At 30.5% G+C, this 16115-nt stretch overlaps 1 protein-coding gene across 1 annotated transcript in view; it reads right to left on the reverse strand.

The window, feature by feature from the left end:
- LOC141301104 (neuronal cell adhesion molecule-like) overlaps positions 1-16115 on the reverse strand; it is a 151662-nt gene that overhangs the window by 104430 nt on the left and 31117 nt on the right. Inside the window, exon 2 of the mRNA XM_073831355.1 lies at positions 9691-9736. The gene's annotated coding sequence lies outside the window, so the exon portion shown is untranslated. The remainder of the gene's footprint in view (positions 1-9690; positions 9737-16115) is intronic.

Raw genomic sequence — 16115 nt, forward strand, 5'->3', positions numbered from 1 at the left:
GTTTCACTCATGTTTAATAATAACTTATGAACCGTAAGGTCTGAAAGAAAAATTCCTCTGAATCCTTGGCTCATGTTGAGTCGAATTAACACCAAAATGTAAAAATTTTAACGTTCAGTTTTTTTTATTCACTATTTTTAATAGTTTGTAAAACATACTTTTCCAAACTTATCCTAGACGGTTTGTCTGATTTTCACCAAAATTGGCTCAGATCATTTTCAGACCATGCTGGCAAAAATTTATGGAATTCAAGTTGATTAGTCAACCCATTCTCAAATAACACATGAACGAATTTGAAGAAGAGCACGCAAAAATGGATATGGGGCTATATCTCTGAAAGGGTTTGACATATTGAGACCAAACTTGGTGTGTGTTATAATAAGCATGGCCTAAGGCTACATGCGGTGTTTTGGCACAGTGCAACCTAGTGGTCAGAAGATATGAAAAATTGTTATTTTTGCTTATAATTTCTGAATGCTTTAGCCAAAAATCACTGGTCTTTATAGATTCGGTGGAGCATGCCGGGTTGCTCATAACCAATATTCCCATGTCAGCCATTTTGGGTGTCGGCCATTTTGAATTTTGTCATAAAATGTTAGATTTTATGAACGCATATTCGTATCGCTACAAAACTCGGTATGTGTCTTCGCTATCATGCCCTGATGGTACTCAAAAAGCTTTCTGTCAGCGCCACTTTTGGTCAAAAGTTATAAAGACATTTGCAAAAATGGTCTATTGTAATGAAACTGGTCTTGATATATTCCTTGGGTCATGCCAAGAACATCGATACCAATTATGCCAAAATTGGCCAAACTTCCTGTCCACCATTTTGATTAAGGTTAAAAACCTACTTTTTAGTACTCCTCCTAAGCTATTGCTCCGATTTTCACAAAATTTGGCTCAGATCATCTTTAGACCATGCTGGCAAAATGTTATAGAATCCAAGTTGATTTGTCAAACTGTTCTTGAATAAGGCATGAACTAATTTGACATAGAGCATGCAAAAATGGATGTGAGGCTACATCTCTGCAACGGTTTAGCCTATTGAGACCAAACTTGGTGTGTGTTATAACAAGTATGACTTGAGGCTACCTGCACAGTTTCGGTGCAGCGCCACCTAGTGGTCAGGAGATATGAAACATTTATATTTTTGCTTATAACTTCTAAATGCTTTGGCCAAAAATCACAAAACTGGTCTTTTTAGATTCAGAGGAGCATGCCGAGTCAAACCCTATCCAATTCCACGTCAGCCATTTTGAATTTTGTTGTGAAATGCTACATTTTACGAACACATTTTTACATCCACGCCACATCAATTCAGTAACAGCACTACCTATTGGTCAAGAGTGATAAACCATTCATTAACCATAATAATAAAATGTCCAAAAATGCTAATAACTTTTGATTGCATTAGCCTATTGTAATTAAAATATAATCCTCAAAATAATCCTTAGGTCATGCCGACACCATACATACCAATTATTCCCATCCGCCATTTTGATTTATGTTGAAAATCTACTTTTTCGAACTCATTCTAGACCATTGTTTTGATTTGAATCAAAATAAAGTCAGATTATCTTCAGACTGCGCTGACAAAAAGTTATGGATTTCATGTCGATAGACGAAACCGTATTCGTACAGCGTCACAACAAATGAGTCATGATGCTAAAATGACTAAGGCTGTATCTCTGCAGAGCTTGGAATCATTTTTTAGTCTCATTAGGATCTTTTGAGGAATGTTTGTTTCTAGAAGCTTTACTTTCTCTGTTTCCTCGATCTTCACAAGCCTCCAAAACGTCTCACATCATCTTTTGAAGAAAGTTTATTTGCTCATTTCTCAATCCTCATTATATTGCATTGCATTATATGTTTGGATCATTTCCATCTCATCTTACTAAGACACATTATTGGACATACAGAGTGACCACTGATATTTACATCGTTTTATGTCAGCATTTGCTCAACTGCTATAAAGATCCCAGTGATTTACATTACAAACTCAGTTTGAGTCTCTGAATGAAACCAAGTGGAATAAAACATAAAACACACATGCAACTGTTTTAAAGTAATGTGTAAAAGGTACTGTAATGTGTGGCTCTCATTGAGTCTGTGCTCTTGTGAAAAGCCTCTTCAGACTTTCAGACTCCATCTGCTCGTCTCAAAGGTTTCCTCTGAAGAACTCACTCCCACTCCATGGTCTTGGGAACAGTATATCCCTCTGAACACACACAGAAAGACGGCTCATTGTGGCCACGGCGTGTAAAAGTGTACGATCCCGTCCGGCTCGGCCTCTATTGTGCCTGTAACGCACTAACCTGACACCCCATTGTGTGGGACCATGAAAGGACATTTAATGTAAGACTTCTACCTTCGGTGTCGAACTACGTGAAGCGTGAGAAACGAGTGCAGGAAATCAAATGCAATTAGCTCAACTTAAAAGTAGTACATCTTTATATGCAACTTAGTTAAGTCTCATCTGCTCACTAAGGCTGCATTTATTTGATCAAAAATACAGTAAAATAGTAAAACATTATTATAATTTAAAACAGCAGTTTCTATGTGAATATCTGTTAAACTGTAATTTATTTCTGTGGTCAAATCTGACTTTTTAGCATCATAACTCCGGTCTGATATGCTTCTTTCAAAAGCATTACAAATCCAAACTTTTGAGAGATACAGATGTAGGATATTTCCCATCAGTTGTGGCGATTGTGTGGCTCTTTTCTCCTCATTCAAGCTCTGCAGGTGAATAGAAATCACTTCCCCTTCATTGCCCTCAAAAGCCACGACCCTCCGATCCCAGAGCCGCAGCTACGAACAAAAGCTCATTCAAAGTGTGAGAAAATCAAATCACGGATGAGCGCCTCAGAGCCCCACGATCAACAGGTCCATCCTTCACAACATATTTGTGACCCTGGACCACGAAACCAGTCATAAGGGTCATTTTGTTGAAATTTTGAGATGTTTAAATACATATCCAATCAGCTTTCCATTGAGGTATGGTTTGTTAGGACAGGACAATATTTGTTTGAGATAAAACTATTGTTTGAGATAAACCCTGTGTCTAAGGGTGCATAAAAATCTAAATATTGAGAAAATCACATTTAAAGTTGTCCAAATGAAGTTCTAAGAAATGCATATTACTAATCAAAAATTAAGTTTTGATATATTTATGGTAGAAAATGTACAAAATATATTCACAGAACATGATATTTACTTATATGCTAATGATTTTTGGCATAAAATCAATCATTTTCAGCCACACAATGTATTTTTGTCTATTGCTACAAATATACCAATGCTAAGAAAAGTGACCTTTTGTTATTTATCATTTCAAACTTTAACTCTTGTGCAACCTTGGACATTTTTGTCCATTTTTTTTTTTAACTATAAAAATATGCTAACTGCATACATTTTGACTCAGGTGTGTATTTATATTGGAATTTTAATATTTCACCCTCACTTCCTTTATTTGTTGTATAGTGTAAAATACATTTATTAGTTCCTCTCAGCATGTTTTGGACAAAAAATGTCCTCATTGAAACCCATTAAAATTATTTTAATCCTAGAGCCATTTAAACAGAAAATGATGCAATATTTGTTAATATGCTTTTATTCTGTTAAAATGTTGACTACTTTTTACTAGATGGTGCCATTGTTTCAAGTTTGGTGCATAAACCAATTACTCGCTTTATTTGCTTTGCTGGAATCTAATGGGAAAAGTTTGGTACTGCATCCAAACAAATCTTACTAAAAGCTAATTATTTGAGAAATCAACCTCAAATTTGGAACACAACTTGTTTAGACTAATGGCTTTGGTTTTCTATCAATTTTTTTAAGTTTAAAATGTTTTATAAAATACATATTTTATATAAAATTGGCTCATAAATCATATTCATAAACTTCTATAACTTGTTTGGTTTAGATTTTTTACAACACTTTTCGACTTACAACTTCAAAAATAATCTGCCAAGGGTCTTTTCTAATGAGACCAAACTTAAGTCTGACATTTTTGTCCTCTATGAACCTATGTGTAACTTTTTTTAAATTGATGCACAAGGGTTAACTGATGCAGTTTGTATTTCAGTGGAATAGTAAGAAGTGAATCCTCAGCTCTGAACTGTTCTATAGTTTCCTGTGTGATCAGAGCTCCAGTGAGCATCTTTTCTGAGCCGCTGTAATGTGTCTCGTCTTCAGCAGTGACCCGATCAGACCCGACACTCGACCGACCGCTGACCCGTCACACAAACACGCCACATTACACCTGCTCCTTCACCACTGCACCCACGTCTGACTGTTAGAGAAGCTAGTTTCTGCAACCAAATAAAAATAGAAAAAAAGGGTATTGCATCTCACAATTCTGGCTTTTTCTGCACATTTGTTTACATCATGCAGTTGACCCTTCACAAAAACTTCTAAAAAAAATCTAAGTTCACGCCTCACGAGTACTAACGTGCGACTGTAAGATACAAATGTGCAACTCTTAGAAAAAAAACAGTCAGAATTGTAACTTTGCAAATGTGAGTTTACATCTCGCATTTCTGAGAAAAAAATAGCAAATTGCAACTTATGACTTTTCTGCCTCCGAATTGCTCAAATGTTGAACTTTTTTGGAACCACTACAAAAGTGTTACGTTTTGTTGTCCTTTGGTGCGACACCCCTAAATGATATTTTTTAAATAACAAAAACTGTATATTAAACTACATAATCATAAGCTAATGACAGTAAGGGAATAGCAAGGTCATTAACTGACACAAAAGGCTAGAATGTCCTTTGGTGTGACAGAAAATGTCCACAGGTGTGACACTTGTACAAAGACGTCACAGCAGAGAACAAGGTCTCTTTACATTGCAAATTGCAACTTTTATGACTTTTATAACTCATAAAAAAAAGTAATAATTGAAAGATTTAAACTTGCATTTGCAAGTTTGATTTTACAGGATTAGCAGAGATGAATTGTGCAGACTGAGCTCGCATCATACGATAACTTTCTCAATTATGATACATAAATTTGCAATTCTAAAAAAATGACCTTGTGTCTGACTTTATTCTCAGTTTTTCTCACAGTTTTGACATCTCAAAATTCTGACTTTTTTCAAAAAGACTGAAGTTTACGCCTCACGTGCGATTGCAAGATACAAATGTGCAACTCTTAGGAAAAAAAAGTCAAAATTGTGACTCCTCACATTTCTGAGAAAAAAAGTAGCAAATTGCAACTTTTCTGACTTTTATAACTCAGTTTGCACAATTCATCTCCACTAATCCTGGAAGATGCAAGTTTAAATATCACAATTCTTTACTTTTTTTAATTGCTCAAATGTTGAACTTTTTTGGAACCACTACAAAAGTGTTACGTTTTGTTGTCCCTTTGGTGCGACACCCCTAAATTATATTTTTTAATTAAAAACTGTATGTCAAACTACATAATCATGGAAAATTGTGTCAGGGTTAGGGTTACAATATCAAGTTCATTAAGTGACACAAAAAGCTGAAATGTCCTTTGGTGTGACAGAAAATGTCCACCGGTGTGACACTTGTACAAAGACGTCACAGCAGAGAACAATGTCTCTTTACATCTCGCATTTCTGAGAAAAAAGTAGCAAATTGCAACTTTTATGACTTTTATAACTCAGTTTGCACAATTCATCTCCACTACCACTGGAAGATCAAACTTGCAAATCCAAGTTTAAATCTTGCAATTCTTACTTTTTTCTCAAAAATTGCAATTCTAAAAAAGTGACTTTATATCTGACTTTTTCTCAGTTTTTTCTCTCTGTTGTGGAATCTCACAATTCTGGCTTTTTTCTTAGAAATCTAAGTTTATGCCTCACGAGTAATGTGCGATTGCAAGACACAAATGTGCAACTCTAAGAAAAAAAGTCAGAATTGTGAATTTGCAAATGTGAGTTTACATCTTGCATTTCTGAGAGAAAAGTTGCAATTTGCTCAAACTTTTTTGGAACCACAACAAAAGTGTTACGTTTTATTGTCTTTTGGTGCACCACCCCTAAATTATATTTTTTTTAGATATTTATATATACATTTTACAACTCAGTTTGCACAATTGATCTCCACTAATCCAAACTCAGCTGTCTAATGTCAGTTCAACGCCTGACCAGAGTTAGCCACAGCCTGCATCTGTAATGATCCACAGCTCTGTGATTGATGGAGGTCAACGGAAACACATCTATCAGATCAGTCGATCAGGTCACCCAGAATGCCCTGCAGCGCTCGAACTTCACAATGCCAAACCCAGAGCTGTGTGAAACCATCAGCCACATCAGATCAGAGAAACCAAACAGAAAGAACATACTTCAGTGTGTACTGAGTGTAGACACTTAAAGGGATAGTTCACCCAAAAATAAAAAATGCGATGTATACTACTATCCTATATATGTTTTTGAAACCATATGTGACCCTGTACCACAAAACCAGTCATAAGGTTAAATTTGACAAAACTGAGATTTATACATCATATGAAAGCTCAATAAATAAACTTTCTATTGGTGTATGGTTTGTTAGGATAGGACAATATTTGACCGAGATACATCTATTTGAAATCAGAAATCTGAGGATGCAAAAAAATCAAAATACTGAGAAAATCACCTTTAAAGTTGTCCAAATTAGGTTCTTAACAATGCATATTACTAATCAAAAATTACATTTTGATATGTTTACAGTAGGAATTTTACAAAAAAACTTCATGGAACATGAACTTTACTTAATTTCTTAATGATTTTTGGCATAAAAGAAAAATCAAAAATTTTGACCCATGCAATGTATTTTTGGCTACTGCTACAAATATACCCCAGCGACTTAAGACTGGTTTTGTGCTCCAGGGTCACATATATAAGAGGCTTCTCTTTTCTGTTTGTTGATAATCAGCGGTGCACAAAGAACAGCGAGGACAACTGTAGTGCATACTGGCGTCTAATGTTGAGCAGCAGTGCAGCAGTGCAGCTTTCACACAGATTAATGAAGTATGCATACTGTAGACGCAGTATGAGCAGATAGAGAGGTGTTCCTGCGCTCCATCTGCCGCTGATCTCAGACCTGCTGCTAAATCTGATTGAGCACTCACCTGTAGAGAGCCTCCCGCCTCCTCGCCATATGACACCCATCCGCTCATGGTCTGCTCACCTTCACTACACACTAGTGTCCGCATACTAACATTTAGATACCTCCATACTACTACTGAACACACACTACCACAAAAACACAGAACCACAGGGAAAGTAAATGAATAATAGATGATCCACATTGAGGAATAAACTATGGAATATATTGGAATAGATGTATGGAATTTATATAAAATAATTAAAAAAACACATGCCTACAGGAGAGATCTTTGCAACTTTGATACGAGCTAAAAGGATAAAAGCCAAATCTTATTTCATGATATAGTCCATTTTATTTCATAATAACTATTTATATCATGATATAGTCCATTTTTTTAAATCTTCGTTATTAATATTAAGAACATAGATGCAAGTGACAAACTAAAGGACAAATAGAGTAAAACATAGACATAAATGAAAGAAATAGGGGCCTATGAAACTAGTTTTATTTCCAAATTCTGTTTTATTTTTTTCCAAATTCATTTGAATTTTTTTAAGTTTCCGTTTTTAATTTTTCTAGACTCTGTTAAGGCCCAATAAAATATGGTTTATTATTTTTCTCAAATTCAGTGAATCTGTTTTCTATACATTTTTCTGCATTCCACTTTAATAGTTTGATTGAATTTTAATAATCAACAGCATGTCTAATTAATTTATAAAGATTAGATAGATTTTTATTTTTATATTTATTTATTTCCTTTTTGTTTTAGAAATACTGTTTTATTTTCTTTATTTTTTTAATTTCTAGACTATTTTAATGATTACAATTAAAAAATATTAATCAAAAAGCATGTCTAATTAATTGAAATCGTGAAACGTACCCATTCTGACAGCAATTTCTTAGAAGTTTAATGAAAATTACATTTTAAGGCCCATTAAAATATGGTTTATTATTTTTCTCAAATTCAGTGAATCTGTTTTCTATACATTTTCTGCATTCTATTTTAATAGTTTCATTCAATTTTAACAATCAAAAGCATGTCAAATTAATTTATAAAGATTAGATAGATTTTATAAAGAATTATTTATTTTTTATTTATTTTTTCAGAAATACAGTTAATTTTTTTCCAAATTCATTTAAATTTTCTAGATTCCGTTTTTTCCATTTTAAATATTTCTAGACTCTATTTTAATGATTACATTAAAAATGTTAATCAAAAGCATGTCTAATTAATTGAAATAATGAAACGTACACATTTTAACAGCAATTTCTTAAAAGTTTCATGAAAATTAAATTTTAAGGCCTTATTAAAAAAACGTTTTATTATTTTTCTCAAATTCAGTTTCATTTCAGTTTCAAATCTGGTTTCCACTATTTTCTACATTCCATTTAAATAGTTTCATTAAATTTTAATAATCAAAAACATGTCAAATTAATTTATAAAGAATCGTTTATTTCCTTTTTTTTCCAGAAAAACTGTTTTTTTTCCCCCCCAAAATTCATTTAAATTTTTCTAAGTTACTCTTTTTTCCTTTTTGAATTTTTCTAGACTCTATTTTAATGGTTACATTTAAAAAATATTAATCAAAAAGCTTGTCTAATGAATTGAAATCATGAAACATACACATCTTTACATTTTTTTTCCTAAAAGTTTAACGAAAATGAAATTAAGTCCCTATAAAATACGTTTTATTATTTTTCTCAAATTCAGTGAATCTGTTTTCTATAAATTGTCTGCATTACATTTGATTAGTTTCATTAAATTTTAATAATTAAAAGCATGTCTAATTAATTTATAAAGATTAATTAAATTGTATAAAGAATAAATTTTATTTATTTCCTTTTCCTTTTTTTTCTCGTGTATTTACAATTTTCTAATTGTAAAATATTGGTTTAATAATATTTAATAATAATAATAATACAAAATGCTTTCTTAAAATACCAGTAAAAGTAAAATGCAGAATCGTACCGTTTTTTAAAGCAGGGTATCGCAATACTATTTTAGTATCAACATCTTTACAATCTGAGCTGGATTCTCTCTAGATGAGCCTGAACTGAACTGATCTGGACTCCGCCCTCAGAGCAACTCCACAGCCAATCAGAAGCCAGATGTTAATGAATGATGTCGAAGCTCAGTTATATGCAAATAACTCATGTTTATTCATGACATTTGTCAGCATACTTCCTCTCTGAGATTTTCTGATGTGTTTTTCTGACTCTGAATAAATGAATCTTCTCTTGTTGACAAACCGCTGACTGTCCAGGACAGTTTTAGTGCTTTGATGAAGAACAGAGATCAATCTTGTTTACACTGAGCTGTTTATGAGACGACAGACTTGCGTGACCAAACTATATTTCCCATGATTCAGCACTGCATCAAGACTCATTCTGCTCTATTGGGGTCCATTATCACTAAATCGACTTCCTGCGTGTTTTAGAAATAAAACAACTCCAATGTGATTATGTTTGTGAGCTCATAAGCAGCAAGCGATGAATGTATCGATCTGGAGAGCTTCAGCGTCACTGATCGATCAGGAAACATCAGAGATAGCCACACGTCTCCAATCCTCCAGCTCTCAGACGCGACAGAAACCTGACGCTAACTCGCTAATAAAGCAGCAGGGACTCACCGGAGGAGATCCGCTTCAGTTCCAGCGGTGTCCAGATGAGGAGAACCTGAAAACACAAACACACATTCAGACACCTGCACTGAAAAAAACTATTTGTTGAGTCAACTCAAACACAAAATTATTTGTTACCTGGCTGCCTTAAAATTTTAAGTTCAGTCAACTCAAAAAAAAAAAGTTTTGTCAACTTGAAATGTTAAGTTGTACTAAGTGACAACTTAAAATTTTAAGTTGAATCAACTCAAATATCTGAATATATGATGCTGAAAATCCAGGTTTGATCACAGGAATAAATTAGATTTTTTTAAATTGTAAACTGAAACAGCAGTTATTTTAAATAGTATAAATATTTCTGAATTTTACTGTCATTGCTGTATTTCGGATCAAATACATGCAGGCTTGGTGTTTGGTAAAAAAAAAAAAAAAAAAAAAAAAAAAAACCTTTACAAATCTCTGGAAGTGTATCTTTTTGTTATTTAACTCAGGTTTGCATCATATTCTGACTGTTTTTATTCATTTTGACAAGTGCTAAAGTGAGTAAATGAATAACAACAGTAAAAATATTCAGAAAATGGCTCAGCATTTATTCCTGATTTCTCTCAACATGGCAACACAACCATAACCCTGTCAGTCAATGCACAAGAAACAAAGTAACTGATGTGACTTTCTTACAAGTTAAGAAGTGACAAGCATGTTACTTGTCAATCTATGAGCTCAAATAAAACATTGTTTCCTTCGAAACGAAAGAGACATGTTTAATGTTACCAATGTTAATTAAAAAAATGTTAATGTTAATAAAAATAAATAAACAAAACGATACACACATATTTAAAAAGGAAAAACTGATAAAATGACAAAAACAACAATAATAATAATAATAACTTTAACTAAAATTAAAACATAAAATATAAGTTAAAAAATAATTGAAAATGTTAATGAAAAAATATGAAAAATCAATAAAAAAAATATACTGACAATAAAAAAGTAAAAAAAAAAGTCAAAAACAAAATTTTAACTAAAATTAAAATTAAAACATAAAATATAAAAATGAAAGAATAACTTAATATGTTAATACAAAAAAATTAAGAAAAAGTATACAGACATATTTAAAAGACAAAAAAAAAAACTATACCGACAAAAATATCACAAACAAAATTTGAACAGAAAATAAAGGGAAAACAAAATATATAAACTAAAATAATTTAAAATATTAAGAAAATGTGAAAATACTCAATTTTAACAAAAAAATGTACTAAAATTAAAATGAAAGCAAAATATAGAAATAAAAATAATTCAAAATGTTAATAAAAAAAACTATACAGACATTTAAAAGAAAAAAAATAACATTTACTATAACTTTCATTAAATTAAAATGAAAACATAAAATATAAGTCAAAAATTATTGAAAATGTTAATAAAAAATACAAAATATCATGATAAAAATATCCAAAACTAAATTAACAGAAAATAAAACGAAAACAAAATATAAAAATGAAAAAGAATTCAAAATTTTAATAAAAATAAAACTATAAAAGAGCTATGCAGACATATTTAAAAGAAAAAAAAACTGATCACATGAAAAAAACGATATATTTACTATAACTTTAACTAAAATAAAAATGAAAACATAAAATATACTTGAAAAATGATTGGAAATGTTAATAAACAATATGAAAAATCAAAAAAACTATATAAAAAAGAATTACAAATATTAATAAAAATAAAAAACTATAAAGACATATTTTGAAAAAATTACAAAAACGATAAGTTTACTGTAACTTTAACTAAAATTAAAATGAAAACATAAAATAAGTGAAAAATGACTGAAAATGTTAATAAAAAATACAAAAAATCACGATTAAAAATATCAGAAACAAAATTTGAACAGAAAATAACATGAAAACAAAATATAAACAATAAAACGAATTCCAAATATTAATAAAATAACACAACAAAATAAAAGCTTACATTAATGACGGGCAATTTCCCTTTAGCTTCACGAGTCGCAGACAAACAAACTCCAGAGACAACCAGAAGAACCTTCTCGATATGAGACAGACGTGAGATAAACAAGCCAATGCGATATTTCTCTGATTCGTCTGTTTCTGGAAGAGCAGTCAGTAATAGTCCAGTGTGTTCCTCAGCAGCGACTGATCCTCATCCTGATCCTGAGCTCCAGCGTCCCGCCCCTCACGGCCCCATTAAACCACGCTTTTGTCTTCCACTCAATGGAGGTTAAACATTTCCTGCTCCCACAATCCTGTCAGTTCAGCACACGCTGCTATCCTGATTCATCACCTCAAACTCACAAACATTCCTGTGCTTTACAAAACTAAAAAACTAAAGTCTTCAATAGCACCAAAGCAGACAAAAATACACTGCATGGGTCAAAATGGCAAAAATCATTAGGATATTAAATAAAGATCATGTTCTATTGATATTTTGTACATTTGCTACTCTAAATATATATCAAAACATAATGTTTGATTAGTAATATGCATTGCTAAGAACTTCATTTTGAAAGCCATTTTCTCAGTATTTAGATTTTTGTGCACCCTCAGATTCCAGTTCACAGACCAAATATTGTCCTATCCTTTTCTTTATTATTTGATTCTATATGACGCTTTAATAGGATGTTAAAAACTAAAGGCAAACAAGCAGAATAAAAGAATACAATCTGGTATTTAAACCAAATAAAAATGCAAAATACTAGATGCACTGCTGCTCAAAAGTTTGGGATCAGAAATGCTTTTTAAAGAGACTTTCTTTCTCATCGAGGCGGAGTTTATTTGATTAAAAATACAGAAAAAAATGTAATATTGTGAAATATTATTGCAATTTAAAATAGTGGTTTTCTATTTTAATATACTTTAAAATATAATTTATTTCTATTTCATTTTTTCTACATAAAAAATGTTTATAACATTTTTTTTTTAATTACAGAAAATTTTAAAATAAATAATAAAACTTTCAAATTGTTTTTAACTAAAATAAAATGAAAACAAAACATAAAAATGAAAAATAATTCAAAATGTTAATTAAAAAAAAAAAAAAATCATATTTTTTAAAAAAGTAAAGAAAATATCAAAAACTAAATTCCAACTAAATTTAACTAAAATTAAAATGAAAACTACATAAAAATATATTAAAAATAACTCAATGTTAATAAAAATTAAAAAAACTATACAGACATATTTAAAATAAAAAACAGACAAAATGTTTAAAAACAATACATTTAGTATAACTTTATGAAAACATAAAATATAAGTTAAAAATTATTGAAAATGTTAATAAAAAAAGAAAAAGAAAAATCAATTAAAAAACTATACAGATAAAAATATCCAAAACAAAATTTGAACAGAAAATAAAATGAAATTAAAATATACGAATTAAAAAGAATTAAAAATATTAATTCAAATAAAAAAAAAGGTACAGGCATATTTAAAACAAAAGGATAACATGGCAAAAACAATACATTTACTATAACTTTAACTAAAATTAAAATGAAAACATAAATAAAAATTAATGAAAATGTTAATAATTTTTTTTTTAAATCACGATAAAAATATCAAACAAAATTTTAACAGAAAATAAAATGATGAAAAAAAAAAAATAATAATCGACCAATGCAGACATATTAAAAAAACCATTACAATGTTCAAAACCCAAATGCAACAAGCAGATGTTTTACGTGAGTTGTGTGTGTGGCGCAGATGCGGCGATGGGAAAGTGTTTATGGGCGTCATTAGGAAGCTCTTTTGAGGTCTCTTCTACGGTTGTGGCCCGTGACAATGGAGGCCGATGGGCCTTTCAGGAGGTCTCTATTCTCCTGGACAAACCACAATCATCACAAAAGAGCACGAGCTGAAACATAATCCAGCTCAAAGTGTTTTCTTCATCACAGCAGACAATGCCTCACTAAAGCTCCTCTACGCCACAGAATCACAGCAGATCTCATTACCGCTGCTTCTGCTTCTCCTCTTCATCTCAGAGCAGGAGAAACATCTTTCAGAGGAACGGAGAACTGAGGAGTTTCGGAGAATATCTGAAAGAGCAGCCGCTGATCCAGGGTCAGTGTGTGTGAGGCAGGACTGTATCTGTGCTCTGATTGGCTGAGAGACTCTGCTCTGTGTCTTAAGTGTGTCTCAAGTGCCCTGCGGAGCCCCATTGGGCCCCTCCATAAAGCATAAAGCGGGGCCCCTTCCCGCCGCAGAACACCGTTGTGCTGTTGTCTGGGGGACACCGATGGCAAACACACAAACACCACTGATATCCATTAAAACAACATCCTTCAGTGCCAGACGCCGCTGATCAACAGAACTCACCGCCGTCAGCATCTACCACACACACATCAAAATCACTCACTTTTTCTTTTTTTTCTTTTTTAAATTTTAATTTTTGTTTAAATTTGGTTTTTGAAAAATGTATAGTTTTTTTTTGTCATTTTTATTAATATTTTTAATTTGTATATTTTATGTTTTCATTTTAATTTTGGTTAAAATTTTAGTTAAAAGTTAGTTTTTGAAGTTTTCTTTACTTTTTAAAAAATATGTCTGTATAGTTTTTATATTTTTTTTAACATTTTGAATTTATTTTTAATTTTTATATTTTATGTTTTCATTTTAATTTTGGTTAAAATTGACATTATTACTTTTTTTGAATATCGGTGTAGTTTGTTTATTTTTTACATGTTCAACATTTTGTAACTTTTATATTTTATGTTTTCATTTAAATTTTAGTTAAAGTTTAGTGATTTTGTTGTTCATATAATTTTATCATGTTTTTCCTTTTAAATATTCAAATTGTGAATTATTTTTCATTTTAATTTTGGTTAATTTTAGTAGAAATTTAGTTTCTTTACTTTAAAAAAAATATGTATGTATAGTTTGTCATTTTTATTAACATTTTGATTGATTTTTAATTTGTATATTTCGTTTTTATTTAAATTTTAGTTAAAACTTCAGGTAAAATTTTGTTTTTGACGTTTCTCTACTTTTTAAAACATGTCTGTATAGTTTTTATATTTTTATCAACATTTTTTTTTTTTTTAATTTTTATGTTTTCATTTTAATTTTAGTTAAAATTTTGTTTTTGACATTTTTATTACTTAAAAAAAACACCTGTAACGATTTTTATTGATTTTGTTAAATTAACATTTTCAGTATTTTTTAACTTTTATATTTTTTGTTTTCATTTTAATTTTAGTTATAGAAATTTTGTTGTTTTTTTCTTTTAAATATGTCTTTTAAATAAAGTTTTTTTTAATTTTTTATTTTTATATTTTAAGTTCATTTAAATTTTTGTTAAAATTATTTAAAACATTGTTTTTGACATTTTTATTTTTTAATATCAGTACAGTTATTTTTTACATTTTGTTTTCATTTTGAATTGTTCTTATTTTTTATATTTTCATATTTTCATTTTCATTTTTATGTCTTTATTTTAAATTTAAAGTTACAGTATTTTAACAGTTTTTGGCCTTTTTTAATTTTTTTCTTTTAAACACCTAGTTTAGTATTTGTTAATTTGCTTTTAGTTATTTTAGTATGATTGGATTCATTTTTATTAATATTTTGAATAATTTAAATTTTTTCTGTTTATATTTTAATTTGAGTAAACAGTTATAACTCATTTTGTTATTTTTATTAGTCCGTGTTTCTTTTAACAGTACTTTTCATTATTTTATTTTTTTTCCTTCAGTTTTAGTTACAGCTGAAATAAAGTAAGTAAGCTTTTTTATATTTCATATTGCATGAGTTGATTTTATTAGAAGTAATAAAGTGTTTTTATGGTCTGAGTTTTAGTGAAGTATAATAAGTGTGATCCAGACTGAGGCGTTCATCTGAGAATGTGGGTTAATTTAAGAGGGAATTAGAGACTCTGAATCGATATGAGATGATGTTATGGGATCTGTGTGAGTATCGAGGAGGGAATGAACGCTATTAAAACACACAAATGAAGCCCATCCTGTGGGATCAAACGCAGCAGTAGGCCGGGACACACAAGCGGGACAATGGAGCCCGTCTGAAGGGATATTTACAAGATTTACAGCCCAAATCTCAAGGAGAGAGCGCTGAGGTCGGCCTGGCCTCTTTACATCCCTCTTTACAGAACAACAGTCTCCATGGATCTGACACGCCAGACTGAGACACACAGAGCTGCCCACCGACTCACATTCACCATCACCAATAAACTGAACTCAACATTCAAAAATAATACAATTATTTTATTTTAGCTGAAAAAAAAATGTTATTAAGTAAAAACACTAAAATAACTAAAATAATAATAATAATAATAATAATAATAATAATAATAATAATAACAACAACAACAACAACAACAACAACACAAAAATGAATAAAAATGACAAAAAAAACAGAATTCCTAAAACGTCAACTAAATGATACTGAAAAAATTCTAAATAATAT

Source organism: Garra rufa, chromosome 25 (genome assembly GCF_049309525.1).
Source record: "Garra rufa chromosome 25, GarRuf1.0, whole genome shotgun sequence".
Classification (NCBI taxonomy): Eukaryota; Metazoa; Chordata; class Actinopteri; order Cypriniformes; family Cyprinidae; genus Garra; species Garra rufa.